Raw genomic sequence first — 13,865 nt, 5'->3', positions numbered from 1 at the left:
AATAGTCAAGAGTGATTCTGCTATTAAAGGTCACATTGCTGGCTTTTCTGGGTGTGGTTGGGTTTCTACCTTTTCTTGCTTCATTCCATGTTCTAAAGATGTGGATTGCTGGACACATCATGGGCAGTGGAGCCAGTGCTTCCCAACCTGTGTGCATAGAATCAGCATAGAATCATAGAATGGCTTAGATTGGGAGGCACCATAAAGATCATACAGTTCCAATTCCCTGCAGGGTTGCCCTATACCAGGCTGCCCAGAGCCCATCCAGCCTGGCCTTGAGCCTATGGAGCCTTGAGCCAGTTTTGCTGGGCATCTGCAAGCTGCATTGCAGGTCCCCAGTCCCATGGGTTCTCAAGAAATGCAGATTTTTCTATAGCTGGCACTGCCAGAGCTATTAGTTCACCATCTTTCTCAAGGCAAATTGGAAATCATCAGGTGGGGGGTGGGTGAAGTGGTGGCTACTTGCAGCTCCCATTTTCTCCAAGGGCCTCTCCAAGGGCTTCCGAGACCATTTCCTTCCTCTGCTCCTGAGAAAGAAGGCCGTGGCAGGTGAGATGCAGGCTGGATGAATTGTCCTGTGTGGTCTCAGATGGGTCATGGGTTGAGCATCCTATTGAAGAGCACAGAGACGCCTTTTGGGGAACATCTGTGCCAGATGATGTATAAAAAAGCAAAGCTGCTAACAGATACCAAAAGCTCATCGCAACACCAAGCTGAATTCCCAGATAGTTCTGAACTGATGAGCTGTGTGGAGGACTGCTGCAGCACCCAATAAAGCACAGCTCAATGCCCTGAGGCCACAGTAAGACAGAAGAAGGAAACGGCTTCAACACCCTTTGCACTGAGCCCAAACTATCACAGCCCCCTGGCACAGAGCACCACATCAATATAAGCAAATTGAAAGTATTTGGGTGGGCTAACTGTGCTCTGGCTCATTTATTGCCTGGCCTTCTGAACTTGGCTGAGAGCTGGCCGAGAGGAAGACCAAGTTCTGTCTCATGGGTTCCAGCTCGTTTTCCACTGACACTGTGCGTTCAATGACCCAGGTGAGAAAACAAATAGGTTGGATCAGTATTGCACTGCTGGGGCATATGGCCGAGGGGGAACCGTGGGTAACAACAGGAATCACTGTGTCAGCTTCATGGCCTGACTTAACTGCTCACTGTGAGCTCAGTGCTGTCAATCTCCCTTCTTCCATCACTGCTTCAGCCAGCTGACACGCATTTTCAGTCCTCGTGCCTGCATGTTGGGATATGGGTTGATGTTATGCTGAATCTGGTCTAAATTGTAGGCTCCTGTGGGCAGGGATGGTCCCCCTTCTTCTTTTCCAGCTGTGTGGTTTTGACGCTCTCGTAACCATTGTGCAGCCACATGGTAAATCATGAGTAACAGGAGGCTCAGGCAGAAAAGTGAGGAGGTTCCCATCAGATCTGCTCATCGATCCCACTCACCTCGTGGCTGTGCAATTAGCTCCAGCACAAGGGAGCACGTGGCTGGGACTGCAGAGGGGAAGGAGCAGGGCTTCCCTCTTCTGCCAAATTAGGTGTGACACAAAGCCTCTGGTTCCACAATGCTTTAAGTGATGTACAGCTATGGGGATGCTTCTTCCGTTTTCTCTTAATGCTAGCAAGTTCCCCATGCCAGCACTTAACACTCAGGTGACTGCAGGAGGCACTGGATCAAGGTCATTGTGAGGGTGTAGGATATTCCTCTTTGGTATTTTTCCCTGGCTGAGGTTGCAGCCAGGTCAGTTCTTCATCTGGCACCACACAACCAAGCAAGGAGCACAGCGGTCAGGAGCTGCAGAGGAAGAAGACTACCAGTTCTATTGGCAGGACAGACTCAATGCTTTCAAACCTCTTGCCAAACAGCTCTCCAAGACACAAGCTGGCTGGGTTGCAGCAAGCAGATCTGAGGAGCAGAGCAGGCCAGCACAGCACAGAGACTTGCATAGCAAACCAGTTGCTGAAGCGAAGTCAAGGAATTTTGTAGCTTCAGGCAAACTAAGTGCTTCAAGGAGCAAAGGGAGGAGGCAGGTGGATTTACTGCAGATCTGCAACGTGTAGGCACTGAACCTCAGCAGGGACTGTTTGGATGTCAGGTTTGCATGGAGGAAACAGAGCGATGACCCCATTGCAGGGAGAAAATGGGGAGGGGACACAATGTGAAAGAGCTCAGGTCCTTGTGTAATTGTGGCATGACATGAAACACACTTAATGTCTGTTCGCCTTTCTGGTTCTTGCACTTGGAGCAGGAAACCTCTTTTCCAAAAAGCTGCCACACTTTATCCAGCCTACCCTCCTAAAGATTCCAAACTATCTGGGGAAAGACCTACCCTTGATTCAAGCTGAACTAACTTAGAGTTTGCCTTCTTCCCCCTTCCCCCTTCCCTTCCCTTCCCTTCCCTTCCCCCTTCCCTTCCCCCTTCCCTTCCCTTCCCTTCCCTTCCCTTCCCTTCCCTTCCCTTCCCTTCCCTTCCCTTCCCTTCCCTTCCCTTCCCTTCCCTTCCCTTCCCCTTCCCTTCCCTTCCCTTCCCTTCCCTTCCCTTCCCTTCCCTTCCCTTCCCTTCCCTTCCCTTCCCTTCCCTTCCCTTCCCTTCCCTTCCCTTCCCTTCCCTTCCCTTCCCTTCCCTTCCCTTCCCTTCCCTTCCCTTCCCTTCCCTTCCCTTCCCTTCCCTCCCCTCCCCTCCCCTCCCCTCCCCTCCCCTCCCCTCCCCTTTTTTTGGGTCATTCAGACAAAAATAATGGTATTCTCATCTGTTTTGTTCCAATATTATTATGAGCTTCTCAATGGATTCCATATTGAGCCCTCAGTTATAACATTAAACCAGCCAGCTCCAAACCACAAGATGATTGAAACATTCTGGTTCAGCTGCGTGCTCCAGCACGTGACAAATCAAGCTGTTTTAAATGCATCAAAAAATCATGGGATGCATAAGGAATGCAGGTCAAACACAATCACAGAGATCTGAGGTTGATAGGAGTGGCATTCGGAGAGGGCCACAGGGGGAGATGATATCCTGTCTTTCTTTGTGAATTTAAAATAAATTAAGATAGAAAAGGATGTGAAGAGATAGACCTTATTACATTATGGACCACATCGAGGTTGCCTGAGAGAACCTGGACAAATATGCCTTTGCCTTCCAAAATTCATTTAGCTTAAATATGAAGAGCCTACAACATCCAAGAGGATAATTGAAGAATCTGAACACCCAGCAAAGCCTGGAAGACAGGAACAGACAAATCTACAGACCTGCAGATATCCATGAACCACATGGACCTATAGACCTCAGAACTTTGAAATTATGGAGTGTGCAAACTACAGTATGAGACACAAGATGTGTTCTCTGAATCACTGTTTTTTGTTTAAAATTCCCTAGTCTGTAAACTGCTGCTGAAAAAAATATCCATTTTCCTTAAAAGAAAACCCCAAACAACCAGAATTTTGAAAGCTCTCCTTAAAACATGTCAGGAAACACAGCATTGTGTTTCACCTCCATTGGACATGTCAACTTTGGGTGACAGAAATCCTGAAACCTCTGACAAGATTATTAGTCAAAAGCAACAGCAAATTTTTTGGAAAATCATTCAACCTATGGATTTTTACTCTTGTTTTTTGAGACTTTTATAACATATTCTGGTACCACCAGTGTACGTTTTAATTTCAGGCTGTATATTTGACTGTCAGGATAAAACAATGATAGGAATACTGGTGTATTAGTTACAGTGAAGTAATTATCAGTGGTTCTGTGTCCTGCTGAGCTCTCCATCACTCTTTCTGGGACTTCTTACATTGCAGTGTTGATCCTGATCGAGCTGAGTATACACAGGTCCTTTGTAGCTCTTCTGGATTCATTCAAGGCATCAGAAGTGATTTTTTGGCCAGTGTAAACAATAGTAAGGGTGAACTTCAACTCATTTGATGTGGTTTTTGCATTTCAGTAAACCCACAGATTTTCATTTTTTTAATAAAAGCGAGAAATGTAAAAGTGAGTGTAAATGTATATTGCGCTTGCATTATTAGCTGGGAATTAGTCTGAGTGCATTACATCAGCCTGAAATATTAATTTCAGAATTTTGAGCTCCCTTTTGATTTTGAGGCCAAGTCTTTGAAACATCAACTGCACTGAGCACTGATTACAAGGGCTGCTTTGAAAGTAATGCTTCCTATTTTATTATGTTGGTCCATGAGGTCAGAGGTGGATGTTGGTGGGATGGCAGTAGAGGTTGAATCTTCCCAACAAAATACCACTGTATTTTTGTGTGACAGATGGCAGCAGAGGGACAACCTGACAAAATGGCATCTGAAGTGCGTATGAAAGGGGTGGAACTAGATTCCTCCACATGGAAAATATTGCACGTGTTGACATTCATCAACTCTTGCTGAACATTTATGGAGACCAAACAGTGGATGTGAGCACAGCAAGGTGGTGGGTAGTGCATTTCAGCTGTGGTGACAGCAATGTGAAAGATAAGCCACTTTTTTGACAGCTGTCACATCACAAAACGAAGAGCTCGTGTTCATTGTTGGAGAAAATGTAGGGCTAATGGTGGCAACTATATTGAAAAACACTGTTTTGTAGCTGAGAATTTGTGTTATCAAATAGTGTTATTGTGTTCTTTGTAGTTTCTGTGAGAATGAATAGGAGGCATTACTTATGGAGCAAACTTGGGAGACCTTTGCAAGATCTTTCCTTTTCGCTGTGAATCTAAGCTCCTCTGCTTTAGCTCAAAAGCCCAATTCTGCCCAACTTACCTGCTTAGGTTCTAATTATCCTATATAATTTGTAGGCTTAAGGCTGTAGGCTCTTTGTAGTTGAAGAGAGACAGCTGCAACTAGAGGTCAGCCCTTCCCTTTGTAGGACAGGATGAATTGCTCCCAGGGGCTGTTACTCTCCATCCATTCCTCATACAGTAACCCTATAAACACAATAGCTATCATGTTGTTTCTTCAGTTAAGTGTCAACACTGAATCATCGAATCATAGAATAGAATCATGGGATCACCAAGGTTGGAAAAGACCTCCAAGACCATCCAGTCCGACCCACCACCAATATTTCCACGCTAAACCATGTCCCTTAGTACAACATTTAAATGGTTACGAGGTTGGAGGAACCCACGTCCACAGCCCAGCTGTTTGTATCGTCAAGGATCATTCCCCATTCTTCATGACCCAGCACGCAGCAATCCTTCAGGTCAGCAGAAAGATTGAGCACTTTTACTAAAAGTGGGCATTTATGCCTCTGGGGATGGAGGTTTCAGGAAGTGATGCTGAAGTGCCATCAGCCATGCAGTTCACCTCTTGCACTCTGTCAGCCCCAGCTCCACATTCTTTGCTCTTGGCCTCCCTTCTCCCCTATCCATCCCAGCTGCAGCTCATAGTTATGGAAGAGAGCTGGTGTGGAAATTATTTTCTCATGTACCTGGAGACCAGCATAATTTCACATTAGAAGCTAAAATTAAAATCCTATTACAATAAAAGCAACCGGAATCCCGAGGGGACAACATACCAAACATTAGCCGAAAACACCTTCCTGAGCATGCAAAGAAAATCATGAGGGAGAAGGGCATCTGTTACTGAGATCTGAGTGCAAATTCTTTCCACCTGCCATGGGCAGAAAGTCAAAAACCCTTCATTTTCTGCAGAGTGCCTGAGCCGCCCATCTGGATGACACTGTAAACTTCATTAAGTGGTTTCCATCCAGCCTGCATGGATGCTGTTTCAGCCCCGGCCATCAGCGGGGCTGAGGAGGCACCTGGGGATGCTGGTCCTGCTGACCAGCTTGCATTTCCCTCCTAGTGCAGAGAATGATGGAATGCTCTCATTTCCTGAGCAGAAACCACAATGGTTTGTGTTTCTGTAGATTTATCGAAGCAGGTTAGAAAATCATTTGTTGGGGCGACTGCAGCCACTACAGGGAGGGAGCTTGATGCAAAAGAGAAGAGCGTGGCCTTCAGTCAGCACAAGCAAGCTAAGAACAAAAATACAACAATAAATCATAAAATTGAGGTCCTGTCGTGTTCCATGTTAACGATGGGCCTTAAAGTCATCGCTGAAAGTCAGCAACAGAGCAATGGCCATGCAATGCTCAGCAAAGCTGGGAATACACCCTGTACTTCCAAAGTCTTCCAGGAGAAAGGCAGAAATCAAAATGGGCAGATCCGTGTCTCTCAGTCTTCCATAGTATTGCTTATACAGATGTGAAGTCCTTTGGAACCACTGCGGTGGGTCACTTGGCAATTTCTTTCATGCACACTGTCATTTTTTCCCTTTCCTGCTATATAATTCTGAATCTGGGACAATGTCTTAGTCAGATATTGATTGTGCATTCAGTTGTGGCCTTTCAGATTTAGGGTGAGCTTAAAAAAGCAAGTTAGCAGAATAAGTGCACAAATAGTAATCCTTTCTCAATTTTCTCTCAAAGCAATGCTATGTATATGGCTGGCATTAGGCAGACCAAATCCTTCCAGAGAAAGGCTTCTCGTCCCTGTCCAAGTGTTGGTAGAATTTGTTGGATTGGGTGACTAATGCAGTGGGGTGGAAGCAAGGACTTCAATTTTTATTTGGCCATAGCATCGCTCTACACCCCTCCACAAGCTATTGGACCACCCAGTGCCTCTGTTTTCCCATCACCAATTTATCAAAATGATATCTGAAAACCCCACGATGTGACATTTGTGGAAAGCACGATCTGAAAGCCGGGTTTTGTTATTAAATCTCACCCTGAGTCAGCAAAACGCTGAAGATTTAGGGTATGCTTCAAGCGCGTTGGGACTCAAACGCCTGATGAAGTGTCGTGCTGAAGCAAGAGGGATTGCTGAGCAGTGCTAACACGCTCCCAGGTCAACTATTGCACTTAATTCTTTGAGACTGACAAAGTGCAAGTTGGAACAAAGCCGAATTTCACTGCAGGGAGGATGTGGCACTGACTAAAGTGTCCACCTGCAAACCCATCTCTCCATCAGTCTATTACAGAAGGAGCACAGGACCACCAGCATCTTAACTTTGAACCGGTCTCAGAATTAAGGAAACAGAAGAAAGATCTTAATTTTAACACAAATCAACACCCTGATTTGCCTTTGTGGTCTCAAAGAAGTTTGTATGGTTCTGAAAGCAAATCAAATTCCATAATTTTGGACATAGGTTAAAAAATCATATTCTCGCTTAATCACCAAAATTTGGGGCCTGGCATTTTTAAGAAAAAAATATATTACATGATATGTGGGATAAAATTGCTGCATTTGAGAAAACAGTAATTCATAGTCTGCAAAGGCATGCAACGGTCGTATGCAGATGGTGCAGAAGTGTCTGGTTTATTATATTCTTTAAATTCTCTGTTTTTGCTTATGATTATTACTGCAGTGGTCTGTTTTGTGCTTGCATTCAAACAGCATACTGCTTTAATTTATATTTTTATGAATGCATAATAGAAATACGTCTGTGTAGTTCTACAGAGAATGACTTCCACTGAACAAAATACCACCCTACAATCTTCCAGCATTTATCTGTTCAGGAAAGGGCAGTCCAGGCTCTGAGCCTGCTGTTAAAGACTGATTTTTTACTTTATCTTGTTGGTGGTGGGTTATTTTATTTTTTTCTTTTTAATCCATTCATTTGAACATTCATTTGTTTCAGAGCTCCTGAGCAGCTCCTGGGGATACAATGGAGACAGGCAATCAGGTCTGATCACGCAAATCCATGTGCAGAGTTTGGTCCAAAGCATTCAAAATAATGGCCTTCAATGATAAAAGAAAAAAGTCAAACTGAAGTGCTGTCCCTGGAGACATTCAAGGTCAGGTTGGACGGGGTTCTGAGCATCTGATGCAGCTGTAGGCCTCCCTGTTCATTGCAGGAGAGTTGGAGCCAATGGCTTTTAGAAGTCCCTTCCAACTGTGAGGATTCTATGAAGAAGGATGTTGTGTTGCTCATGGATATGCAGAGAAGAGCAATGAAGTTGGTAAAGAGATGAGGAACTGCCTGAGGGAACTGAGATTGTTTAGCCTGCAGAAGAGGAGTCTGAGAGGACACCTCATCACTCTCTGTAGTGACCCATAAGGAAGTTGTAGTGAGGTGAGGGTCAGTTTCTTTCCTCAAATGACAAGTGATAGGATGTGAGGAAACAGTCTCAGATTGTGCTAGGGAAGGTTTAGATTGAACATTAGGAAAAACTACTTTACAGAGAGGATAGTCAAGCATTGGAATGGATGTGGTGGAGTCACCATCCCTGAAGTATTGAAGAGACATGTGGATGTAGCACTAAGGAACATGGCTTAGTGATGAGACTCAGTACATCAAGCTAATGGCTGGAGCTGATGTTCTTGAAGGTCTTTCCAACTTAAATGATGGTCTGATTCTATGATTATCTGATTCTGTTTGGAGGAGGCTGAATGGAAATTGGAAAGATCAGAACAAGGAAGGCAAGGAGAGTAGGGCATCACAGTTCCCTACCTTTCTCCCTACCTATGAAAGAGGAGTGGGATATAACTATCATGCATAGCATTTTGTAGGCAGCTGTGGAAGAAGTGGGTGGTAATTCTGGTGAGCACTTGAGCCTGAAGAAAGACTATTAGTGCCAGTTTCTCCCCACGACACCCCCCACAATCACACAGCGGGACACAGGATGACAACCCATGCCCCTTGGTTACATTTCTAAGATCAAACAGAAGGAATCCTGGCTACATATCAGCCTTGAAAGAGAGATGAACTATACCATAAAGTGATTCTTTCTTCCTGGAATCCCAGTGCAATGGGAACATTTAGCACGCAAAAGAAAGTTCTGCCTCTATAAAATATTCTTGAGAGTCCAGTGAAGCAAACTCTCCTCTTTCCTACAGCTGCAACTGCAAAAAACCTAACATGATCACTAGACATCTGAAGAGTCAAAGCTAGCTCACAAAAGAGTAGCAAATAGTCTGGAGACAAGTATTAGCACTGCTGCTTGATCACATTGCTCTCCTTCAACACTAATTCACAAGTCATCTTTCGATATGCAAGCTTTCCTTCAGTATCAAATGCTGCATGGAACAGAGCAATGAATGGAAAAAAACTGCATCACAAGTTGCAGGAGTCCTGAGCAAAGAGCATGGCCACTTCTTAAGGACTTCATTTTGACTTTCACTGCCACATTCAGAGCTAAGCTCATTCAAACTTATTAATAGCTCAGCTGAGCTTATTGTTGTTCATACTACAGACCTACTTTGCTGAATGTTTACAAATGAGCAGGTGATTTCATGTCCCAGAGGTTTACCATTAAGTATCTTACAGACAGGCAAAAGATCAACTATAACAACCACTTAACCACACAAGAACTGTGGCACAGAACATTTCCATGCACATGGAAGATCACAGGGGAAGTTCCTCATCAAGCTGTACCTGAATATAAATTTCTCTTAATCATCAACTTTGCACACAAATAGGAATTTTGAGGTCTTCATAGAATCACAGAATGGCCAGGGTTGGAAAGCACCTCAAGAATCGTGAATCTACAACCCCCGTCACAGGCAGGGCCACCAACCTCCACATTTAATACCAGACCAGGCTGCCCAAGGCCCCATCCAACCTGGCCTTGAACACCTCCAGGGTGTTCAATACCATGGTCTTGCCATGGTTTGTTCCAATTCCTCCATTCACTGCTAAACTAAAAGTGCAATGTTATGCAGCAAGAGTTTTATGAGTGTATGATAAACATTAAATGATGAAAAGTCTTGTGAGCCTCACCATGTATTAGAAGATGGTCTTTCTCCTGAGAACATCTCCAGGAATGGAGCATCCACAACCTGTCTGGGCAGCCTGTTCCAGCACCTCACCACCCTGTGAAGAACTTCCCCATGAAATTCAGTCTAAACCTTTCCTCCTTGAGCTTAAAATCATATAAAACATTATAGTTTGTCATAGGCTTCCTAGCAGGCAAATCCTTAACAAAGGTGCCAATGGCTCAAGATTCTTAGCTTTTTTGGGATGCCAGAGAGACGAGAAGTTGTTATTGCCATGTTATAAAAGAGCAATTCAAACACTGAGGGAAAGATCCATGCCCAACACGAACAAGACCTCTGTCAGCCAATAGCACTCCTAGAAATGAAATCCTGCCAGACTAAAGGCAGATCTTCCACCTCTCATTTCTCATTTTGATTTCCCTTCTCATTTCTGAAGTGGCTCCATCCCACCCAGCCCAGTGGATTTCCTTCTCCAGAGATCTCAAGTCTTGTTTCCCCTCTGTGTCATGACACAACCCAGTTATCCAAAGCTCACTCCTTTGCAGCTAGCTCCTGAACAAATTTTCAGCCCACAAAACCAGAGTTACACCCAAATCCACATCGTCCTTCTCAGAGGAAAGAGTCCCACTGCCCTTCTTCTTACCTATCATTGTCCCACCCCCAAAAGCATCCTTGTGGCTCAATGCTTCAGCTGTTGTGAAAAGAACCAAGGCAGGTCTTGCCCTGTGGGATTTCCAGAGGGAGCTGGTGTGCTGCATGCTATAAAGTGACAGCTTATAGGCTCAGAATCATTAAGGTTGGGAAAGATCACTAAGATTCCCAAGTCCAACCCCAATCCACCTCATCATGCCCACTGACCACATCCCTCTGTGCCACATTCCCACAGTTCTGGAACATCTCCAGGGATGGTGACCTTGGGCAGTCTGTGATGCTGTGCATTACCACTCTTTCTCAGATGAATTTTTTCCAAATAACCAACCTGAGCCTCCCCTGGTGCAACTTAAGCCTTTCATTACCTCTCATCCTAAAAGCTTCTGATACCATCATCCATTTGTCCGTCTTCAGCCCTTATTTCCCCCAGCCTGCATTATCCAGGATGTAATTAAAGTCTTAGCAAACAATCAAAAAAAAATCAGAATCGCACCCAAACTCAAGTTTCTTAATTTTGGTGTTCAATACTTTTAACTCCCATACTCCAAATCACAAAAGGGTTAAAATCTGCGGGTTTAAAATTAAACCACTTGACACAAGCCAGGCTGAACTTTTAAACCATTAAGCCAACACCGTTCCACTTCAAACAGGAGGCAGCTTGAATGCAGGGTGCTTGTTTTGCAGTCGCTGCCACCTGGCTCACACACAGCTGGCCCAAGCACTGCATTTACCTTGACGAGGCAAAGTGCTCGCCGGTGGCAGCACGAGTTGGGGTGGACGAGGAGATGCTGTGCTGCTGTCACAGGGAGCTGGGCTGGTGGGCAAAGTCCCATTGAGCTGGGATGCACGGATGGGCAAGACCAGCAGCCCCAGCAGGAGCCCGGTGCTGAGCTGCAGACATGCTGGTGTGGAAGCCAAGCGCTATTTACTCTGCAAAGCCCAGCTGTTAAACCGATGACTAGCAGAGTTATGAAATTAGTTTTCCCTATACCAGGCTGAGGTTTGATATTGCTCACACACAGCGAGAGGCAATAGGATACCACTGCCACTGTTAAAAATTAAATACAGCCCAGTTTCTGAAGCTGGCTGGCTTCAACACTTGCTCCATTTCCTTCCATAAGGAGCAAACCAGTGGTTTCAAAGCATTGGCTTTGGAAACAGACAGCTATTATGAGGCTTTAGTTCAATTACTTAATTGCCTGAAAAAGCTCCTTACACCACCCGTCTGAGGGCTGCAGAGTGCCCTGTTTATTACCAGCATTCAGCCATTCCACCGGGGACATTCACTCTCTCATGCAGAAATACGTTTAAGTTGCAGCTATTTCAGGCTCACTCATCACTGCTACAAACAGACACTGGATTGTGAAGTCACATTAAGACACAGCACGATCTTGTTCTGCTCTGTGAGAGCCAAAATGCCTTCTCACGTAAAATCTATTCATAATTGTAATCTCCCTAGCATTACTTCTCAACTTCTCAATCATAGAAACAAAAAAGTTTAGGAAAGACCTCCAAGATCAAGTCAAACCATCAACCCATCCCACCATGCCCACCAATCACGCCCCTATTAATGATGGAGCCCCCAGCTTTACACACAGTAAAAGACATGCAAAGACCTTACAAACCACACGTGTAAAAGGCCTGATTTACCTTAAAAGTCCACTTAACTGCAGGTAACAGTTGTGTCAATGAGGATTTAAGGACAACAATACTGTTTAGCGTGATACCTGCTGCGTCTTCCCTCACTGACATTGTTTGGAAAACATCACTTGGGTCTCAGGCAGGATACTCAGGGGTTTCTAAGCACTTCTGGCTGTAACAGAGACCAAATTATCATACATTAAGATTTGACCAGAGTGAAGTCTCTATACTTGTTTACCATGAGGCTGTTTAAGCATGAACCACCCAAGCAGCCCCCAGTCCATTGTCTAAAAGCTGGAGCAGCTGCTCTACACCAGCCTCTAGGACAGTACCAAGTACCACATACCTTGTTCATCCTGTTCATCCAACTCTGTCCAGCTGATGGTAGGTGATCACTGTGATGGGAATCACCATCCCTGGAGGTGTTCCAGGACCTGGAGAGATGGCACTTGAGGACACAGATCAGAGGGCACAGCGGCGGTGGGTTGGGTTTGGACTTGGTGGTCTCAGTGGTCTTCCAGCCTTAATCATCCTATGATTCTATAATCATGTTGATAACATTCCATCAGCTAATATTTTGTCTATCTTAAAACACAGCCCTATGAGAAGTTTTAGGTTCTGTTCCATAGGAGGAAAAGGGAGAGGATGAAGCACTTGCCATCATAACTTCTTAGTCAAATAAATACAAGACAGAAGATACCAGTCCAATATATTTAATAAATTACAGAGTGAAACTCCTCCAAGCATTTGAAACTCAGCTAGGAGGTACATGTACGCTTCTAGAATGGATCACTGCTTACAAATCATATTACCATTTTGTTTTAGCATGGACACAGACTAACACAAATCACAGACAGGGTATCAGATGCATCAGCTCATGATAAAAATTACATCAGTAAAAATATGGCACAAAGAATGCTAAGCTAAATGTTGTGTAATTGGCATTTGCTTTTGGCAGTCTTGATCTAAACTAATTCAGTGTACAGATCCATTCCCAGTCAGCACCAGGGTCAGTTAACATACATTTTGTGCAAAGTGTGTTTTTAAATTCGTAACATAGTTATGTAAACATACCTTCACAGTAAAACAACAGTGATTTAGGTATCAGGAACAAACAAGAAAGAGAATCCCAGACAATATTTCATTTCACACGACACGGTGTATGTATATATAATCACCATATTCAGCAAATAGGTAAAGTGCATGCCAGTAACAACTTTGACTGTAAATGAAGGACTTGCAGTGCAGAAGCACGACTTCCTCCAACACTAATAAACTAATATGAAGCAATACAAAACAAAGTAGAGTAAGGTCTTGAAAACAACATACTCTACGTGATCTACTGTGCATTTCTTTATAAAGTAGGCTGAATTACTCTGAAACAGGAAATTTTCACATCAGCTATCAGTAGAATAAACAGTTCAAAGCTTCACTACTTAAAAATATTGCAGGTTGTATTTGAGAGCAATACAAGAAGATATTTTTAATACAAAAACACTCCGGGGAAAAAAAGAAGAGATTGCAACAGCTATTTTGAATGAAAATAGCTTGCCAACAGCAGGATTCAATGAAATGGGAGGTGAAAAGCAATCCTGCCTTTCAAATACTCTGTCATAGGCTTTACCTAGAATCCCTCCAATACAGTATCCAGTAAGTTAGGAAAACGTCTCCGCTGTTCTGTAGAATCAGTGGAGCTGACTGTAAACAAAATCTACTAGACAACAATTGGCAAGATTCCCTTTTATTCTAGAAATGCAGAAGAAGTCTTGAAATGTTTCATCACCAGTTAGTGCAAATAAATAATAATCAGAAGGCAGACAGATGCACAACAGCAACATGATATGCAGGTGCCTGTGGTTC

The sequence above is a fragment of the Tetrao urogallus genome (assembly GCF_951394365.1).
Source record: "Tetrao urogallus genome assembly, chromosome: 7".
Lineage (NCBI taxonomy): Eukaryota > Metazoa > Chordata > Aves > Galliformes > Phasianidae > Tetrao > Tetrao urogallus.
The sequence above is the reverse complement of the archived record's forward strand: the minus strand, read 5'-3'. Positions refer to the sequence as shown.